Source organism: Poeciliopsis prolifica, unplaced genomic scaffold, assembly GCF_027474105.1.
Source record: "Poeciliopsis prolifica strain line A6 unplaced genomic scaffold, Auburn_PproV2 SCAFFOLD006, whole genome shotgun sequence".
NCBI classification, from domain to species: Eukaryota; Metazoa; Chordata; class Actinopteri; order Cyprinodontiformes; family Poeciliidae; genus Poeciliopsis; species Poeciliopsis prolifica.
In genome coordinates this window covers 12062224-12078800 of record NW_026562381.1, presented here as the reverse complement: position 1 = coordinate 12078800, position 16577 = coordinate 12062224, and the positions used below count along the sequence as shown (strand labels likewise).

The 16577-nt window shown below is 39.0% G+C and overlaps 1 long non-coding RNA gene across 1 annotated transcript in view; it reads right to left on the bottom strand.

Annotated features, from left to right (window-relative positions):
* The window catches only part of LOC129360410 (uncharacterized), a 110026-nt gene extending 100754 nt beyond the window's left edge, over positions 1 to 9272 (bottom strand). The window contains exons 1-2 of the long non-coding RNA XR_008606044.1: positions 9127 to 9272; positions 421 to 480 (exon numbers count right to left, since the gene is read on the bottom strand). This is a non-coding gene — a long non-coding RNA (uncharacterized LOC129360410). The remainder of the gene's footprint in view (positions 1 to 420; positions 481 to 9126) is intronic.
* Positions 9273 to 16577: the final 7305 nt, after the last annotated feature.

The following is a 16577-nucleotide window of genomic DNA, read 5'->3' as shown; positions in this document are numbered from 1 at the left end:
TTATAACCTTTAAAAAGATTTAGATGCTGACCAAAGCCGCTGCTGTCCATCAGTTTTGCTGGTTGTGTGAAAAAAAATGGCCTGAATGGATGGTTAATGAGAAGTGACGCTGTGATCTGATGACACTGCGGGGATACTCTAGTTTGTCACAACGTGTAAGGGCCTTCACTTTTCAAGGGTGGCTGCACTTCAGTTAAACAACACACAGCTTAACATGAACCAGTTAGGACAGAAAAAAGTTTCTAATCCTGGAGAAATTGAGGCACAAATCAGCGAGACATCTCAGAAAGACATTTATGTCCCACTGCAGACTTCAAAGCAAATCAAAAGCCAAAAAATTACCTCCAGCAATACATCACCAAAGACAGAAATGATTTATTACATGAATACCGACATCTGAGGCAGACTTTGGTGTGTTACCTCTGAAACACGTTGACACCTCGTACCATTCCTTTCATTAAACAGCAGACGACAGAGAACCTGTAAAAGAAGAGATAAAGTCACATAAACTCCAAGCATTAAACACGGGCACAAAAAATGTGTGATAAATTTAAACGCCATTTATTATACGATACTACTTGCGATGATGATGAAGTTATTTAAAGTCAATAAAAAGCAGTTAGATGGAAAAAGATGCATTGTCCTCTGCTATGTCATATGTTCACATCTTTATTCCTTTATAGAAGAAAAAGCATCAGATGTATCAGACTTCTCATATCTAAACCCACTCTCCTCTCACCTTTTCCTCCATTTGCTTTCATAAGCGTGCACACTAACACCAATTCTTTTCAGTGCCCTACACTTACTTGGAAAGTTGTGATTTACACTTGTGTACTAAAAACAGCTTGAGACAAACACATTAAAATAATGAGGAGAAGAATTGACTTTGTGTTAGTGGTTGGAGTCGTTGGTGAAAGCTTCCTCTGTGTGATACTGATACGAGAAAAGTGTGAAAAGCATCATTTAACACGCTGAACTTCAAGTGCAAGGTGAAGGCAGAGAGCTACCCTCTGATACCACTTTGTCACACCGAAAAATATTGCTGCACGTTTCCTCCAACAAAGCCTTTGGGGTAAATCTAAGTCAAATGAAGATCTTTAGAAACTAATTTCCTTTGCAGAAACCGAATGTAGAATTTGTTTGCTTTGCTGGGGGACTGCAGGTGTAGGGATTGGCTGCTGGATCGAGAGCAGGGAGGGGGTCTTTTAAATCTACATATGCATAAACACACACAGCACTAACCCCCACGCCCACTGACTTTTGTCAACCACACACGCATCCCATTGCTCACCCACCCCTGGAGAGAGCGCCCAACCTCCTGACCTCCTACATCAGGGGGTCAAAGAGAATTTAACACAAGGGTTCCACATTCCTTCAAGGTGATAATTGCTGTAGCTGCTGGTGGGGGGCCATCAGGCACAGGGTAAACAAGCAATGACTCCATGCACCCTCAACTCCCACTCAGTTAAACAGTCTGCGTGACTGTGACCTGCGTAAATCATGCCACCGAGCCCATCCTGACAGCACGTCAGACTGGTGAGTCTGTTTGGTGTCTGAGCGCCCAGGTGTTCTGGATAACTGTAACTGCAACATCAGCAAGACAAGCCAATTCACACATGCTGTCAGCTTCGGTCTGGAGGCTGGCTGCATAAAACGGATTGTTAGCACAGAGCTGAGCTAAAGCAAAAGGAAGCACTCAGAACAATAGGTCAGGGACAGCAAATTTGTTTGTCACACCTCCCGATCTCTTCTACTGTCCTACAGACCTGAGTACAGCTAATGAGAGGAGATGAATGAAGTAAGAGAAGTGGCGAGATAGATTGTGGTCCGTAGAGTCAACTTAACTGCAGATACACCACCAATACAGAAATTGTATTCCTAGTCCTGCACTGTGCATCCCCACCTTTTTACAGATTGTTTCTCTGGAATGTAACTAAAATATTCAAATCAAAATGCAACTTGGGAACCTAGATGTATCTAGATGCTACTGACTGGCACTTCCAAAGCAGCCAAAGTGCCATTCTTGGCTGCGCCACCAAGTGCAGACATAAGACATAAGACATAAGGTATATTTGGAGTCTGAAATACTAAAATATGCAACTAGAAAATTTTTGAAGGGGGATCTAAACTATTTGCAGACTTTGGTTACTCGCCAAATCCCTGTGAATACTGCAGAATGAACAGAACTGTGAAAATCAGCTACACTCACCTATGTCCCCTCAATGCCTAAAACTAAAGCTGAAAAGTACAGGCACTTCTTGTACATTTTGTCTAATAATTTTCTGACCACTGGAGGCCACCCATAGATCATTTTTAAAATTCCAATATAGTGAGATTAGCATTAAGTTTAAAAAAAATAGCAAAGTAAGATTGTGACATCACAGCAAAGCTAACAAAGATTGTCCTTTTGTGGCAGGACACTGTGAATTTCACACCCTTCATCCCAATACACATGCACTATTCAAAGGGGGAGTACATCAAAAGCAGCACTTCAAATATGTGACCCGAATTAAAGTTCAACCAAAATAATTTCAGGCATGAAATTATTTGCTTCCAGCCACAAAATACATGCAGGAAGGTTACCAACAGCAACATGTGTCCAAAGTACATATCACTACAGAATTTTAATTAACGAAATTAGAAGAGTTTAAAAATGGCTGGACATTTGTTTGTTGCATTTACTACATTTTATAATAAAAGAAAATTAATAATCCTCTCTACCTGTTAAATCTTAGGTAAGTCCTCATAAAATCTAATTTTCTATTAATACGATTTTTGGTAATTAGGCATTTGTAATTAGTAAGTAAACAAACAAACTATTGAAAACAACTTGCAAAAGTATTCTGCTTTTCAGGAAAATAAAAACATCAAGGGTTGTTAAAATAAAGTAAAATAACCACGAGAACGTGCGCGAGTTCTTTGTGACAAGCTGCACATACAAGATGAACATTTAAAACAAAGAAAGCACACTGGGTTTGAATGAACTCTCCAGAAACGAAGGGAAATTGTGATTTTAAAAGAAATTATGAAAAAAATTCATTTGGAAAACACTCTGCTGCTGTTTGACAAGGTGAACTGAAAACAATCTCTTTGTACAAATTATTTATTGTTGTGCTGTCAAGTGCAGACAAAGGGGTGCTTAGTGGATGCTTAGGAAGAAAAGCATCACCAGATTAAATTTTTTTTTTTATTGTCAAGGAAAAAAAACTTAAATAATTAACTTAAAATTAATTATTAAAAATGCAGTAGAACAATACAACAAGTCCTGCATTTTAAACGCTGCAGCATGAACAATTCCTGGAGAATGTTTGAGTCTGTTTTATATTTATGACTCGATAATATGTTGTGGATTTTTGCTTTTATCTTTTACTGTAGTCAACTATCTGACTTTTAGCTGTTTGGTAAATACAGGCCATGCTCTCCGCCTACATGTGGTTTCCCCTTAGCCACACACTGAGGCTTGGGGAGGTTATAAAAGCCAAATGGGTGATTAAAAAGCAGGAATAATGGCCTCCACAAAACTAGGAATGCATTTAACAACTACAGCAGCTCCAGAATTGTTCAAAATCAGGCTGCCGTTAATATCGGGAATCATTCCGCCTTCTCATGACCATGGCCACATTACAAAGGGTTCACAGCTACTTTCAAAGGAACTGACCCTGGGAAACATGAGAAGCACTGGCAGGATAGGCTCTGTGTTTATGATTTATGTTTGAGGACAACCCAGGAGGATTTCGTCTGGGCATATAGAGCAATGCTGACCTGCCCACAACTTTCACAATGTGAGAGTATTGCAGATGCCTCTATAATCCAGGATTAGAAAAGTCAAATATACAAACACCTTAGCCTCTCCTCCCTTTCTCACAAACACCATGAAGGGAGACAGATTGAAAGGGAGGCTATTGGCTGGTGTCTGCCTGCTTAGCACACCCAAAACCCAAACTCCATCACTTTCCTCATTACTAGAGCTTCATGGCTTTTAGGGCTCTGTGCTTTATCTGGGATTTCACATTTCCCCGGCCAACCTCTTGACATGGCTCACCCAGCTGCCAGTAATCAAGCAGCATTGGGCAACAGCAGCAGCAGAGGCTGGCCGAGACTTCAGGCGGCACCTTGATTTGAGAATTTCAGATCACAGCCACTGGGACTGCTAAAGTTTGGTAATTATAGGCTACACATCCTATCAAGCCTGTAACTCTAAAGATCGCATCATAAACTAACCTGGCATAATAGGTGGATGGGAATGGGGAGCAGGGTCAATGGGGGGCCAAAGTCCTCACACCGAGCCAACTTTTTAAAATTATTGCAGGATACAACAAACCTCAATGTATTTATTTGGATTTCGTTTGGCAGACCAACACCCAATGGTGCTAAATTGGAGGATAATAATCTATAACTATTCATTTTCTTTTAAAGAGTGTCATGCATTTGTATTAAGCAGCCTTTAATTTGATAACCCCATCTAAAACCCATTAGAACCGACAGGATTCAGAAATCATCCAATGATTAAACAGTGAGCCTGCTTCAAATATCTTAAAACAGCAGTTCGGTGCTCAGATCAACAAATAACATCATGAAGACCAAAAAACACAGCATAGAGGTCAGGTAGAAGGTTATGTAGAGGATAAGAGCAGGGTTAGATGATTTAGCAATATGCTAAGATTTGGATATCTCACAAAGCACTATTCAGTCCATCATCGGAAAATTAAAGGAGCTTAGCACAACTTCAAACCCCCAAAGACATGATCATCCATCTAAACTGACAAGCTGGGCAAGGAACTTCTGTGGGACAGCAACTAGAGTTACCACTGAACAAAACCATGAACACACCATCCCTGGAGAAACATGGTGGTGGAAGCATCATGCTGTGGAGAATCTGTTCATAGTTGACAGTGAGATGGATGGAAATACCATCCTAAACGAACCCTTGACCATAAACGACACAAATGGCCTGTTTAGATCAGAACGAGCTCCATTCTAGAAATGATCCGGTCAAGGTCCAGACCCAGATTCAACTGAGAATCTGTAGTTTCATCCAGTCTTACTGAGGTGGGAAAATGTTTTAAGCAGGTAGAGGCACAACAAAAGGCATGCAACTGTAACTATGACAAAATGGATTGATTCAGCAGAGATAAACACAAACGTATGCTGCACTTTTCAGATTTTGGTTGTTGAAATTCTGAACACCATTTATCATTTTCCTCCATTCTACGACTGAAACAGTTAATTGAATTAATCAGGTTAATTCGGATTATTGAAATAATCATCAACTAATTTAGTGATCTAACTGTTAACTTGTAAATACAGACACTAAAATTTCATGTTAAATCAAGAATGGCAACTTATTTTTGCACGTTAATGTTAGAAGTATTCACTGAAGCTAAAGTTATTGCATTTTAGGCAATAGTTTTTATTTCATCTAAAAAACAAAGTGAATTTTTTGTTTATTTGCATTTTTGTGTATTTCAAAAGTTGAATAAAATAAACTCAACCGGTTGAGTAAAAAATCAGCACAGGGTACCAATTATTATTATTATTATTAAATTATTAAATAATAATTATTATTTTATTAATTGTCAAAATAATCATCACGTGCATGCACTGCTTTGTGCCGACAGATTGGAGATATCCTGAGGATGTCCTTCAGCACCACAAAATTCTTTCTGAATGCATAAAAGAAGTGATAACTGAAACATCCTGTTTTGTTTTTGTCCACAACCACGTGCTTGTTTGTGTGGCTGCTTCCACCTACAGTGAACGCATTGTACTTGTGTGCACTCTAATTGAGAGGTAAGCAAAAAAGTTGCCTTTAAAGTTGCCAATAAATATCCTGCCAGTAATGTTAAACACCTGCCCGTAAAGCTCAGAGGAATGCTAAATGAAACCAAGTTGCAGAGCCTGTCTCCTGTCTGGGGTCTAAAGTCAAGGCAGCAGGATTTGTAATGGCTGTAACCGGGATTATGGAGTTCAAGCATTACAGGCAGGAAGCGAGAAAAAACATGACATGGTGAGTGCCGCTGCTTTTCCTCCCTCTAACGGCCAGCACAATGAGTTGTGTGTTTCCCTTTTACAGTACAGAAGCATTCCAGATTATTCTAAGACTTTTTTTTTTTTTTTTGCTGCACAGCAGACTCTTGGCATCAAGAACATGTCAAAACACATCATGGCGAGATTTTTTTTGTTGAACTGCCATCACAGCTGAATGATCAAAGCTTCTTCTGAAGTATTGTTTAATACTATCAGACACATGGGTGTTTAACCGAAAAGCGTTCCCAATTTCGTCAAGTGAGAGTCAGATAAAATTGGACAGGGGAAAACCGCAACTCCAAGCACGTCCTTGTGATCGCATCTTAACCCCCTCGCTGACTGGACATAAACGATGATTTATTAACTAAAGCGCGATCACAAGCAGGAAGATGTTTTAAACATCTCACAAACCAACTTTCCCTCATGTACAATCCAATATTAACTACAGACTACATGTTTGATTCTTCAGTATGCACTGAAGTTAATATTTCATATTTGATGAGCTGTCTATGCTGATTATCTATGCGACAAAAGGATGATTTTTGTCTGTGTTTTAGGGCCTCCAGAGGTCAAATAGAACACCTGACCCCACAAGCTAGAGACACCGTCGTTTGGCCTCGGATCTGGTTTCGATTCCCCAAAACTCCTGACGCCGTTCTCACGCTGCACCTGTCAAGCACCAAAAGGCCCCCTGCCACGGCCCTTTCAGCGACAAGAATATACAGCTCTTCCCACAGGTCCAGTGTGGCTAATTACTGCCAGGACCAAATGCCACAATGCTACAGGGTGTTCAACTGATGTCCCCTTTACTCAACAGTTGTCCTCCTCTCTGTTTACTTTCTTTCCCTCTTTCCTTAACTAGAACCAGAACAGGCTGACCATGCACAGGCAGTTAGCTCCAGTCACTGGCTGCCCAGAGATTAAGCTCTCCTGTCTACACGCAACCATGAATAATGAAGCTATCGCTCCAAACAGGCAGCCAACGGCGGCATGAGTTATATACACCAGTAATCCCACAGGCTTCTCCATACACGCGCCAGATGTGGTCGTACAGTAGTAGCTCTACTGTAAAGCTCATGTATCATTTTACAAAGCAGAAGAGTCGACTATCACTGATTGAATACCTTAAATCTTAAAACTTTTCCTTCTTTCTTTGGTCAGATCAGTGAACTTATAGAAGGGTCTGAGATGTAGAGACAACAACACAAGGACTTGTCTTTAAGTGTCTTTAAACGCTGACACATGAGGAACGTTACATTCAATGCGATTTCTTCTTAAATATTAAAGCTGCAGTATGTAACTTTTATAAAAAATATATGTGTTTTTTACAAATGTATTAAAAATGATTATCATATTGTGACAGAGAAGGATAATCTGTGAAAAATCTGGTTCCTCTGCCTTCAGGAATCAGAATCCAAGTCAAGTCTTATCAGATTGAAAAGTCTTTACATTGTTTTAAACAAGGTAGTCCAAAAAGTTTTGTCGTGTTTTCAGTGTTACAGTTCACTCTGTGTTCCAGTTCAAAATAAAATGAGATCTTGGTGACACTGCCTGAAAACTGTTGTTTATCATAGAATTGCGCAAATTGAAATGACAAAAATATATTCCATTAATGGAAACACGGCCATTTCCGAAACAAAACTCACTTTGTTGAGCTGGGATGAAGTGTTTTTACAGCCGTATCGACATAGACATTGCGCAAAACTGCAATGGAAACACTATTTCCGCATCGCGCAAGTCACGTGATCAACAGCTGGACGTTATTAATGGCGACGAGAACCACGACCTTCTTCGTAATTTATAGTTTAATTATCTTTTTTATTATTTTCTGTAGCTCTTCTGTAAGGGGTTTGTCTTTCCAACACCTGAAAAAGACGCCAGAGATGCTGAGCGCCACCGCCATGCTGGAGATATGAATATTTCTTGTCACTGTTTACATCCATGGCTGCCATGATTTTTATTCAATTATCGCCTGAGCAACCTCATTCAAGTGTGATCTACATTTATTTTTAATGGAAACATTGCAATTGCAAAATTATGTTTTTTTGACATTTGTAGAAATATAAATATAGACAAAGATTTGCGCACATTTGTAATGGAAATGCAGCTACTATTTATACAGCCAGTTAAGTTGTGCGGTGAGCTAAACATTACTTAGGGGGGTAAATGAGTACTACTCACTAAATATGTGTGTTTTAAATTTTACTCCATATGCTCTTTGCTCTGGAATGATGATTTTATGATGTGGTCAGTAATATTGACTGTAAGCATGTTTTCCATCATATCTGAAATGTTTTGGATCGCTTTTGTTCATTAATGAATATTTAAGTGAGACAAAAAAAAATCTGTAAAAAAGATCAAAGTACTTCCACTACACTATATGTTTGAGTAAAATTATTGTTGAGATTCACTGGGATGGATTGGCTGTCAGTCATGCACTGATGGAAAAAAAGAATCAGAAAAATGCTCTGTAGTGGTTTCTTATTTCTTGTCCAGAGTTCTATTCGGAGTAGCAGATTTTTTCCTCCCCATTGGAAAACGCTCCATGACACAACGTCCAAACATTGGCTGCACCTGACGTAAGGGCGGATAATAACAGGGACCACGTGACTGCAGCGCTCAGCCTGGACTCAGCAGGGTCTGTCAGAGCCTCCCTGGTGAGGACGAGGCACAAGCACCGGACGGAGATGACAGTTCGACTATTAAAGAGACATTTCCAGAGCTATGTGACGCACGTCGAGATATTTAAACTTTGCATGAGACACTTTTTTTTCAGCTGTTCTATTGTTGGGTTCTAAAGATTGCATCTAAATCCGCGAAATAATTGTGGGGGAATAAATGCGCAAAAGCGCACCGACTGACTTCGAGTCTTATCTTTTCCTCTCCCTGCAGTTGCCATTCAGGACTCTTTCCTGTCTTGTTGTAACTAGACAACACGCCAACAAGCCCCGTTTCTGAAGAGCAACGCGACTAAATTCCTCGGTCCAAGTCTTATCGCGCTGCGTCACCGGCTCAGACGGGGGCAAAGTATGGCACCATATTTGAACTTGCATGAATGAAAGTGACGGCATCAAAGCACACAGCCAGCAGGCGACTCACTCAGCCCCGCTCGTCTGTCTGTCTGTCTGCCTCCCCAGCGTGGCACGCTGCTACATCCTTCAGGGGAGCATCACCTTGTGGGAGGCATCCTCCTTTTTAAACAAACATCGGTCCTGGACATCCAAACCAGCTCGTCCTGCGACATATTTTTAGTTTGGACCCGTTGATGTCACTTCCTGCCTGGGCAGTAGAGCCCAGGGATGAGGAGGGATGTCCGGAGAGACAGGACTGGGGATATTCAGAGCCAAGTTCACAAGGTCACACCTCAGGGCAGAATTCAAGCCCCAGAGGAGACGGGCGATGCTCTTTTAAAACGACAGCCCCTCTCTGTCATTACTCGCTATAAGGACGTTGTTCACTTTTACATGATACACAGTCACATCCACATCCTCCTACACCCCTGTGATGCGCTGGAGACGTTCATTTCCTGCTGCGCTGTACGCATTTACGGCCGGTGTTATGTAATGAGGGTGGAATCATAACACTTTGCGTTTACATCATGCATATTTGATGAAATCTAATGAGAATTAACCAACAATGCATTCAGGACACTGAGAAAATATTTTGTTGAAAATGTCACATATGCTTGATGGAGTCAAATTTAAATAAAACAAAAAATTTCAGCCACCCTGATCATATTTCTAACAGGCCCTTGAAGCAATTTATTCACTACCATTTAGTTCTGTTTTCTGAGATTAATTTCTCAGTGAGAAAATGCATTTTATTCTGGGTTAATTATTTCTGAGAGGTAAAGGCAGGGCGATTTTTTAGCAGTATCTGGATTTGTAAGCATACAATTTTGTTACATCCATGCAATTTTGAAAAGCTTAGTTAGGAGCAGATAAACTTCAATAATTATCGGCCTTTTTCCCACAGCAGTTCTTCTATGCATGGGTCTTCTTCTGTGTCTGGTAGCCTTATTCAAAATAATTGGCTAAATTTAAAGTTTTACGACTCTAATCTGTGTTTAGAAATAACTCGATAATTTCATCCATGTTTCAGGTAATGTTTTATATTTCTCCTAATTTTCTCAACCCATTTTGATCCTAATTATAAAATAATTATTAAACATGTTTTTTTTAGTATTTTTACATGTGAGATGTATATTTTATTCTTTTCTCTTCAATAAGGAATAACCTATCACCCATAGTTTTATGTGAAATGATCAGGAGTTCTCCTGGTTCCCTAAAAAAGTAGGAATAACATCTTTATGTAGTTTCAAAAAGGAATTTATAAAACAGATACAAGCTTCAGTATCATCAGCTAAAAGAGTATTATATATTTTTCCTTTTTATAGTGCCTAAATTGTATCAACATATAGGAATAAAGTCATAGAAAACTTTTTTTTTAGTGGAATGCCATCCCATGGTTGAGCCTTATCACTCACAGTACAAATGTTATCTGTGCTTTTCCTAAGATTCTTCACAAACACAACATTTATCCTACAACAATATGCAATAGACCCAATAAAATAAATAATATTATGCTGACGTAGAAGTGTAATAGTCAGGAACCATAACATATTTTTTATTCCTAAAACGCTCAGGTCCTATTCTAATGTTCAAACCCAGAGTATAGATGCAGTGCAGCAAAGTGATGACTATCTTATTTCCTAGTCCAGGTCTCTCCTCTTCACCTTTGAACTCAGACCCAGCAGCCAATCTCTGATCCACAGAGGGTCTCCTTTCACTTTTACCTCCATCTCATTCCAGGCCCCTGAGATAGATGACCATCAGCATGCCAATACTTCACAATACTTCAATTTCCTGCTCAGGAAGAGGTATTTTAGAGGTTGATCAAAGTTCACAGGAGCAGTGTGGTGCCTACAGAGTTCAACACCAGACACCAGCCTCGTGCCAAGAGCCTGAAATCCAAAAATTAAGCTGTGAACATTCCAGAAACCCCGGTCCTCCATGTGTTAGCAACATAACCCCTGCTGCCTCCGTTCTGACTGAGAGGCAGTATTGTGATGGACTCTGACATCCAGCAGCCTGAGTGTATATAATTTCAAAAATGCTCAAAGTGCATGTGACAGGAGGATTTGGTCGTTAACGGCCACATCTGAGTCACCAAAAGATACGTTTTTCAACCCTCAAAACAGTCTTTTTAAATAAAACACAATATTTTATACATTAGCAGAATCCCATTTTACCATTTACCAATTAACTTGCTTGGAAAACACCCCAGCATAAAGAAGGCTGCTCAGTAATAGAAAAATATATTTTAAAATTGTAATAGTGGTTTCAACTACATTTTCCTTTCTTCCTCTTCCAAGGTCACAATGACTCTTCTTTCCTCTTGAACTTTAACCTCTCAGTCACCAAGAGCAGACAACCCCCTCCAGTGAAAAACAACCCAACAGTCCAAAATATTTCACAATTTAAAACTACGATGGAAATCATGATTTGATTTATGATTACAGTTACCTTCATGACCCATAACATATTTATCCTAAAGATAAATGTTTTATGGGTTAATGTCCTCAGTAACAATAAGCACTTTTAAAAAAATATTCAATTTTATTCAGAATCACAACATCTATTCTTTCCCATCCTTCCCACATTTGCTAATAAATTAAATTAATTGTTTTTAATTATTTTAAACAAGTAAAAACTCAGAAACAAAAAATAAAAGACAAATATAAGCTGGTGTCCAACATGTATAATTTTTTTGTTGGTGTTTTTGTGAAAAGAAAGACTGCAAAAGTAAAGTTGCAAAGAGCTGCAATATTTATTTAGTTAATTATCTGTTTATTTGTTTGTTTGCTCATTTATTTCTGTATCTATCTATCCATTTATTTTTATTTTACTTATTTCGTTATCTATTTTTACATGCTTGTGCCATTCTTTGGTTTTTCATTTTGACACCTTTAAAAATCTGTTAATGAGTCCCAAAACTTTGCAGGTTTGAGCAAAACAAATCTTATAAAATGAATGATGTCTAAGCTCCTGATAAGAGTTTCATTTCTCAAAGAAATATTTTAACTTCTGCTTAAATAAAGTGGCCTGGGATGAGGCTGGGGGAAGGAGAGTGGACAATGCTTAAAATAAAATCTCCCTTTCAAGCCACTTTTTATGCTATCTTGATTTTTGGAAAACTATATTTCATATTGGATTCGTGTACAGAGCGCATGAATCCAGTTTGTGTGGAGTTTTAAGGGTTCGTGGAGCCAATGCACAACATCCCTGTGTATGTTGTAGTAGTTTTTTAATAGGCTGTCGTTCTCATGTGGGTTTGTCATCTGTATGCTATTGGCTGGATCGGCATCAGACAGGAGGGAAGCAGGCAGTGCAACCTAGTGGTGGGAGAGAGGGGTGTGGTGTAAAGGGGTGTTTACCGTGACTCACACTGACACTGAAAATACACATTTTCTGTCTTACTCATAAACACATATGGCTGCAACACTTAAACTCAAGCCCCCGTGTCTGGTTAATACAGTGAAGGGTAACTTATCTCTTTAAAACACATGCTCTCCAACCAGTGAGCTATTATTAGATGAAATAATCTAAATACCAAACAGAGTAAAAATAATATAATTCCCTGCATTCCACCCACATGTGTGGCTTAATGCTCCCTAACCTGTTTTTAAATTTTGGGGTAAGGGATTTTTTTGCACTTTCATTCTTTGAAACTGTTATCTCAAAACTTTGTTCTGTTTAAACTCAAAAGCTGATACTTATACTTTTTCAGATTGTTAGTTAAGATGAAAAAATGTACTCCTAACTTGTAATGGAAAAACGCTTCCTTATCGTCCAGCTGTGAAGTGATAGTGTCGCGCCCAAAGGGCCATGTGGAAGAGATGTGAGAAAAAAAGCTTGGTTTGTGAACTTCGTCATTTTTTTGGGAAGCATCACAGACAAGCTTTCGAAGGACCCCAGCAGCCGTGCTCCACTTTGCCTTGAAGTGGATTAATAATGAATTAAGGCTTTCCCGCCCCCTTTCTAAAACAATATTCATGCGTGCTAATGCATCCATTATTTAAAGTGTGCACGTAGGGCAGCTAGTGGTGGCCACATGCAAGTGGGAGGGATGGGAAGATGAAATAGGAAGGAGGGGGCCTCTTGTCCCCCACCATGTGAAGCTCTGGAAGAAACATCCGCCCATTGTGGCTGGGGCCTGAGCTGGATGGGACGGCTATGGGTGTGGATTTGGAGAAGTAGGGGGAGGTGGAGGATGCCAGACAGGCAGCTCGTGCACAAGCAGAGGGCCGCCAAGTGTTGTGGGGGGAGGGGAGGATTAAACAAATAAATACATGATAAGAAATAATCGTGCCAGTGAGGGTGGGCGCGATGGAGACAAAGAGGGTAAGAGGGAGGAAGGGGGGTGTCAGTTAAGTCAGACAGGATTTACTGTCTGAACTGACCTGTTCTTGACCAAAACCCTTCCACTTGGAAGGAAACTTTGAAGGATGGTTTTTTTGGTTGTTGTTTGTTTGACTGATGCATTCAATGGATCACCGATTACTGCAGCAGGGAGCAAACTAAAGCTTTTTAAATGGAAATATACTTACCTCATCAAAGGTTTAATGCCACAGTGAGTGAAAAATATCGGTTAGCACCAAGTCATAATTTAAGTAGCACAGGAACAGATGCATTTTAAGCAAAGAAACAGAAAGAGAGCTAAAAAAATGAGTAAAGAGGCAGTTTTTCTTTAATGTGCATGGCAGGTATGCGGTGAGGCAGTGCAGAGAGAAGCAGGGTGAGCAGAGTGATAAGATAAACCAAAAAGCACAAGCCAGATGAGCTTTTCACCCCGACTGATCCCTGTATTAGCATAGATACAGAGTCATAATCATGGCAGGAAACTGGCGTTGTGGAGCTGAGATCAAGACTATAAGACTCATCTCCATAGATATCACTGGGGCCATGCAGGTAAATCTTACATCAGACTTATCTAAGCGATGTCTGGAGTGCATTACATTATGCCAACAACCTGTCACCTTAAACTTCAGTAATCCTTGTCAGTGATTAATTCTTAATACTACTTTGCTTGTCTCTAAAATGAAAAAAAAAGCACTGCTTAATTTCTATTTCTGTCGCAATGATTCCTCAGAGTAAAAAGTCTGTTCAGTCTCTCCGTCCAAAAACAAAATTCTACTAATTATACTTAAATATCAGTGTTTATGTGTTGGAAATACTCAGAGAAATATTCTGATGGTGCAGTTGGAGGGATTTTTTGCACTTGACTGACCCTGAATGGTAATTGGATGGTCAGAAACAAAAAATATATATATATATTTAGCTTTTTTTACATGTGCTTCTTGGCTGACACCAACACTCTATGGTGTGGAAGTTGTTACTGATTAGAGAAGAATAAAGTGAGGATTTTTTATAATTACAGTGGCATTTAAAAATAAATACAAAAAAACCCCTAAAACTTCCTCAAAGGCAATATTATACAGACGATTGCTGGAGGATTCTTCAGGGCGTGAGATTTCAAAATGTAAAAGAAAATTGTTGTATTGGTGCAAATTTGTTGCTCTGTTATATTCTTTTTGCTGAACCCAGTGCACACAGATAGTGAAACATGCTGGAGTCTTGTTAGAGATCTTAGAGCTAAAATGAACAGCTTAACAGTCAATACAGAACATATAACATGTAATTCTGTTGTTTGCATAAATATTTAACTTGATGACGGGATTTATTAAAAGTGTTCAATTGATTAGAGTCTATAAATAATTAATTGCAATTGATTACATTTTAATCCAAAACTATTGATAAAATAAGCAACCTTTCCATTTCCAAAACCCTCTTTGCTGCCAGATTATTGAAATTAAACATATAAGCTCAACAACATTGTTTTTTGTTTTTTTTAATATGTTATTTTTTTTATTCAATCATCAGATTGGTGCAAAGGGATATTACATCCTTAAAGCTTTCAAGTGTCAGAAAAAGACCTGAAAAAAAATTTTTTTTCGGAGCTGTGGATTGACATCAACATGCTATTTTAAGTTTGAATAGCTTCGGTTCCTTTTTGCATGACTTGAACACAACAGTCGTGTTTTCCAGCATCCCATCAGATCGTTTTCTGAAACAGAAATGACCCCCCAGTGGGCAAAGAGAAGCAGCTTTGTCATCCATCAATGTTGTTTGTGGATGTCGCTTGTGCACCAGATTTATAGGAGTACCAGAAACGCATGACTATAGAGGTTCGAGTCAGAAACTTCTGAATGTAAAAGAAAAAAGAAATGCAAATTACGCAAAAATTTTGAACACAGTAAAATCTTTGCAACATAATATGTTAGAGTGTATAACTTTATCATTTGGTTTATTTAGTTCATGCCTGAATACATGTTGTTACAATGATGCACCATCTTGTGCAGGGTAAAAATGAATACTTTGGTCCTACATTAACTGAGCTTCTAAAAACAAAACAGGAAGCTAAACACAATCATTAGTGCGAAACATGGTTGCATAGTATGGAACATGGAGAATTAGGATACTTCAGGAGCAATTTGGAAATATCATAGTTAAAGTAAGGGTCTTCTAACTCTACAATTAATACATGTTTCGTAATGCTATCCAGATTAAGTTTGCTAGATCTAGATTAGTGGATGTTAGGAAAAGCTTAAAAACTCTACACTTATAATTTTGTTTTGTTTGGAATTAGTAAAATACTGCAGATTTGTGAAACACTGACTGGCCTCTCAAATAGACACAGCCTTTGAAAACCGTGATCAGAAATCCGCCAGACTCTCTGAGTGACGCTGCTTTACTTCTTTTATTAACATTAAGCTGTTGAGATGTGGCGATTTCAAGGGCCAGTGAATGTTAGTCTGGATTATTAGTCTGGAAGCACCATTTATTCTCAAAACAAGGCCACAACCAGTGCAGCGTATACATGAATGTCTGTGCCATATATTAGCAGCATATTATTAATAGAGCTTTATGTTTTAAAAGCAATTAAGGAAATGGCTAGACATCCATTAATGGAAGACAGGCAACATGTTTCCCAACAAGTAGCACCGGAGGCTAGACCTCCCAGAAGGGACAATCAACATTGTGCAAACATTGCAACCTTTGTTCCCCCAACAAACACAAGGTGAGGCGCTTAACAGCAAAACCTCAACCACACACAGGAAAATCCATAAACATTGGAATGATGTCAAAACAACAGTATGAGGTTTGACGGTTTTAATTTTCCACAGCTCAAAGTAAAATTGGCTCCTGCAACATTTCCTGCACCCCTGGGGATTTTTTATAACAAATACTACAGCAGTTTAATTATACATGCAGCCACCACCATAAAAGCACAACCATTAACTAGCATCTTGTTAAAACAGGACCTGCCTTGAAAGTGCAAGAGTCGCATTTTGAAATCTTTTCACTCAGTGCCTGCCTGTCACAGCAGCTTGTCACCAATTAGTTAAAACATGCAGAAATTAATGTGGCAGCACACACACATGGCTCAAGCGTTGACGCCTGCTTTAAATAAACCAACTAATGACCAAT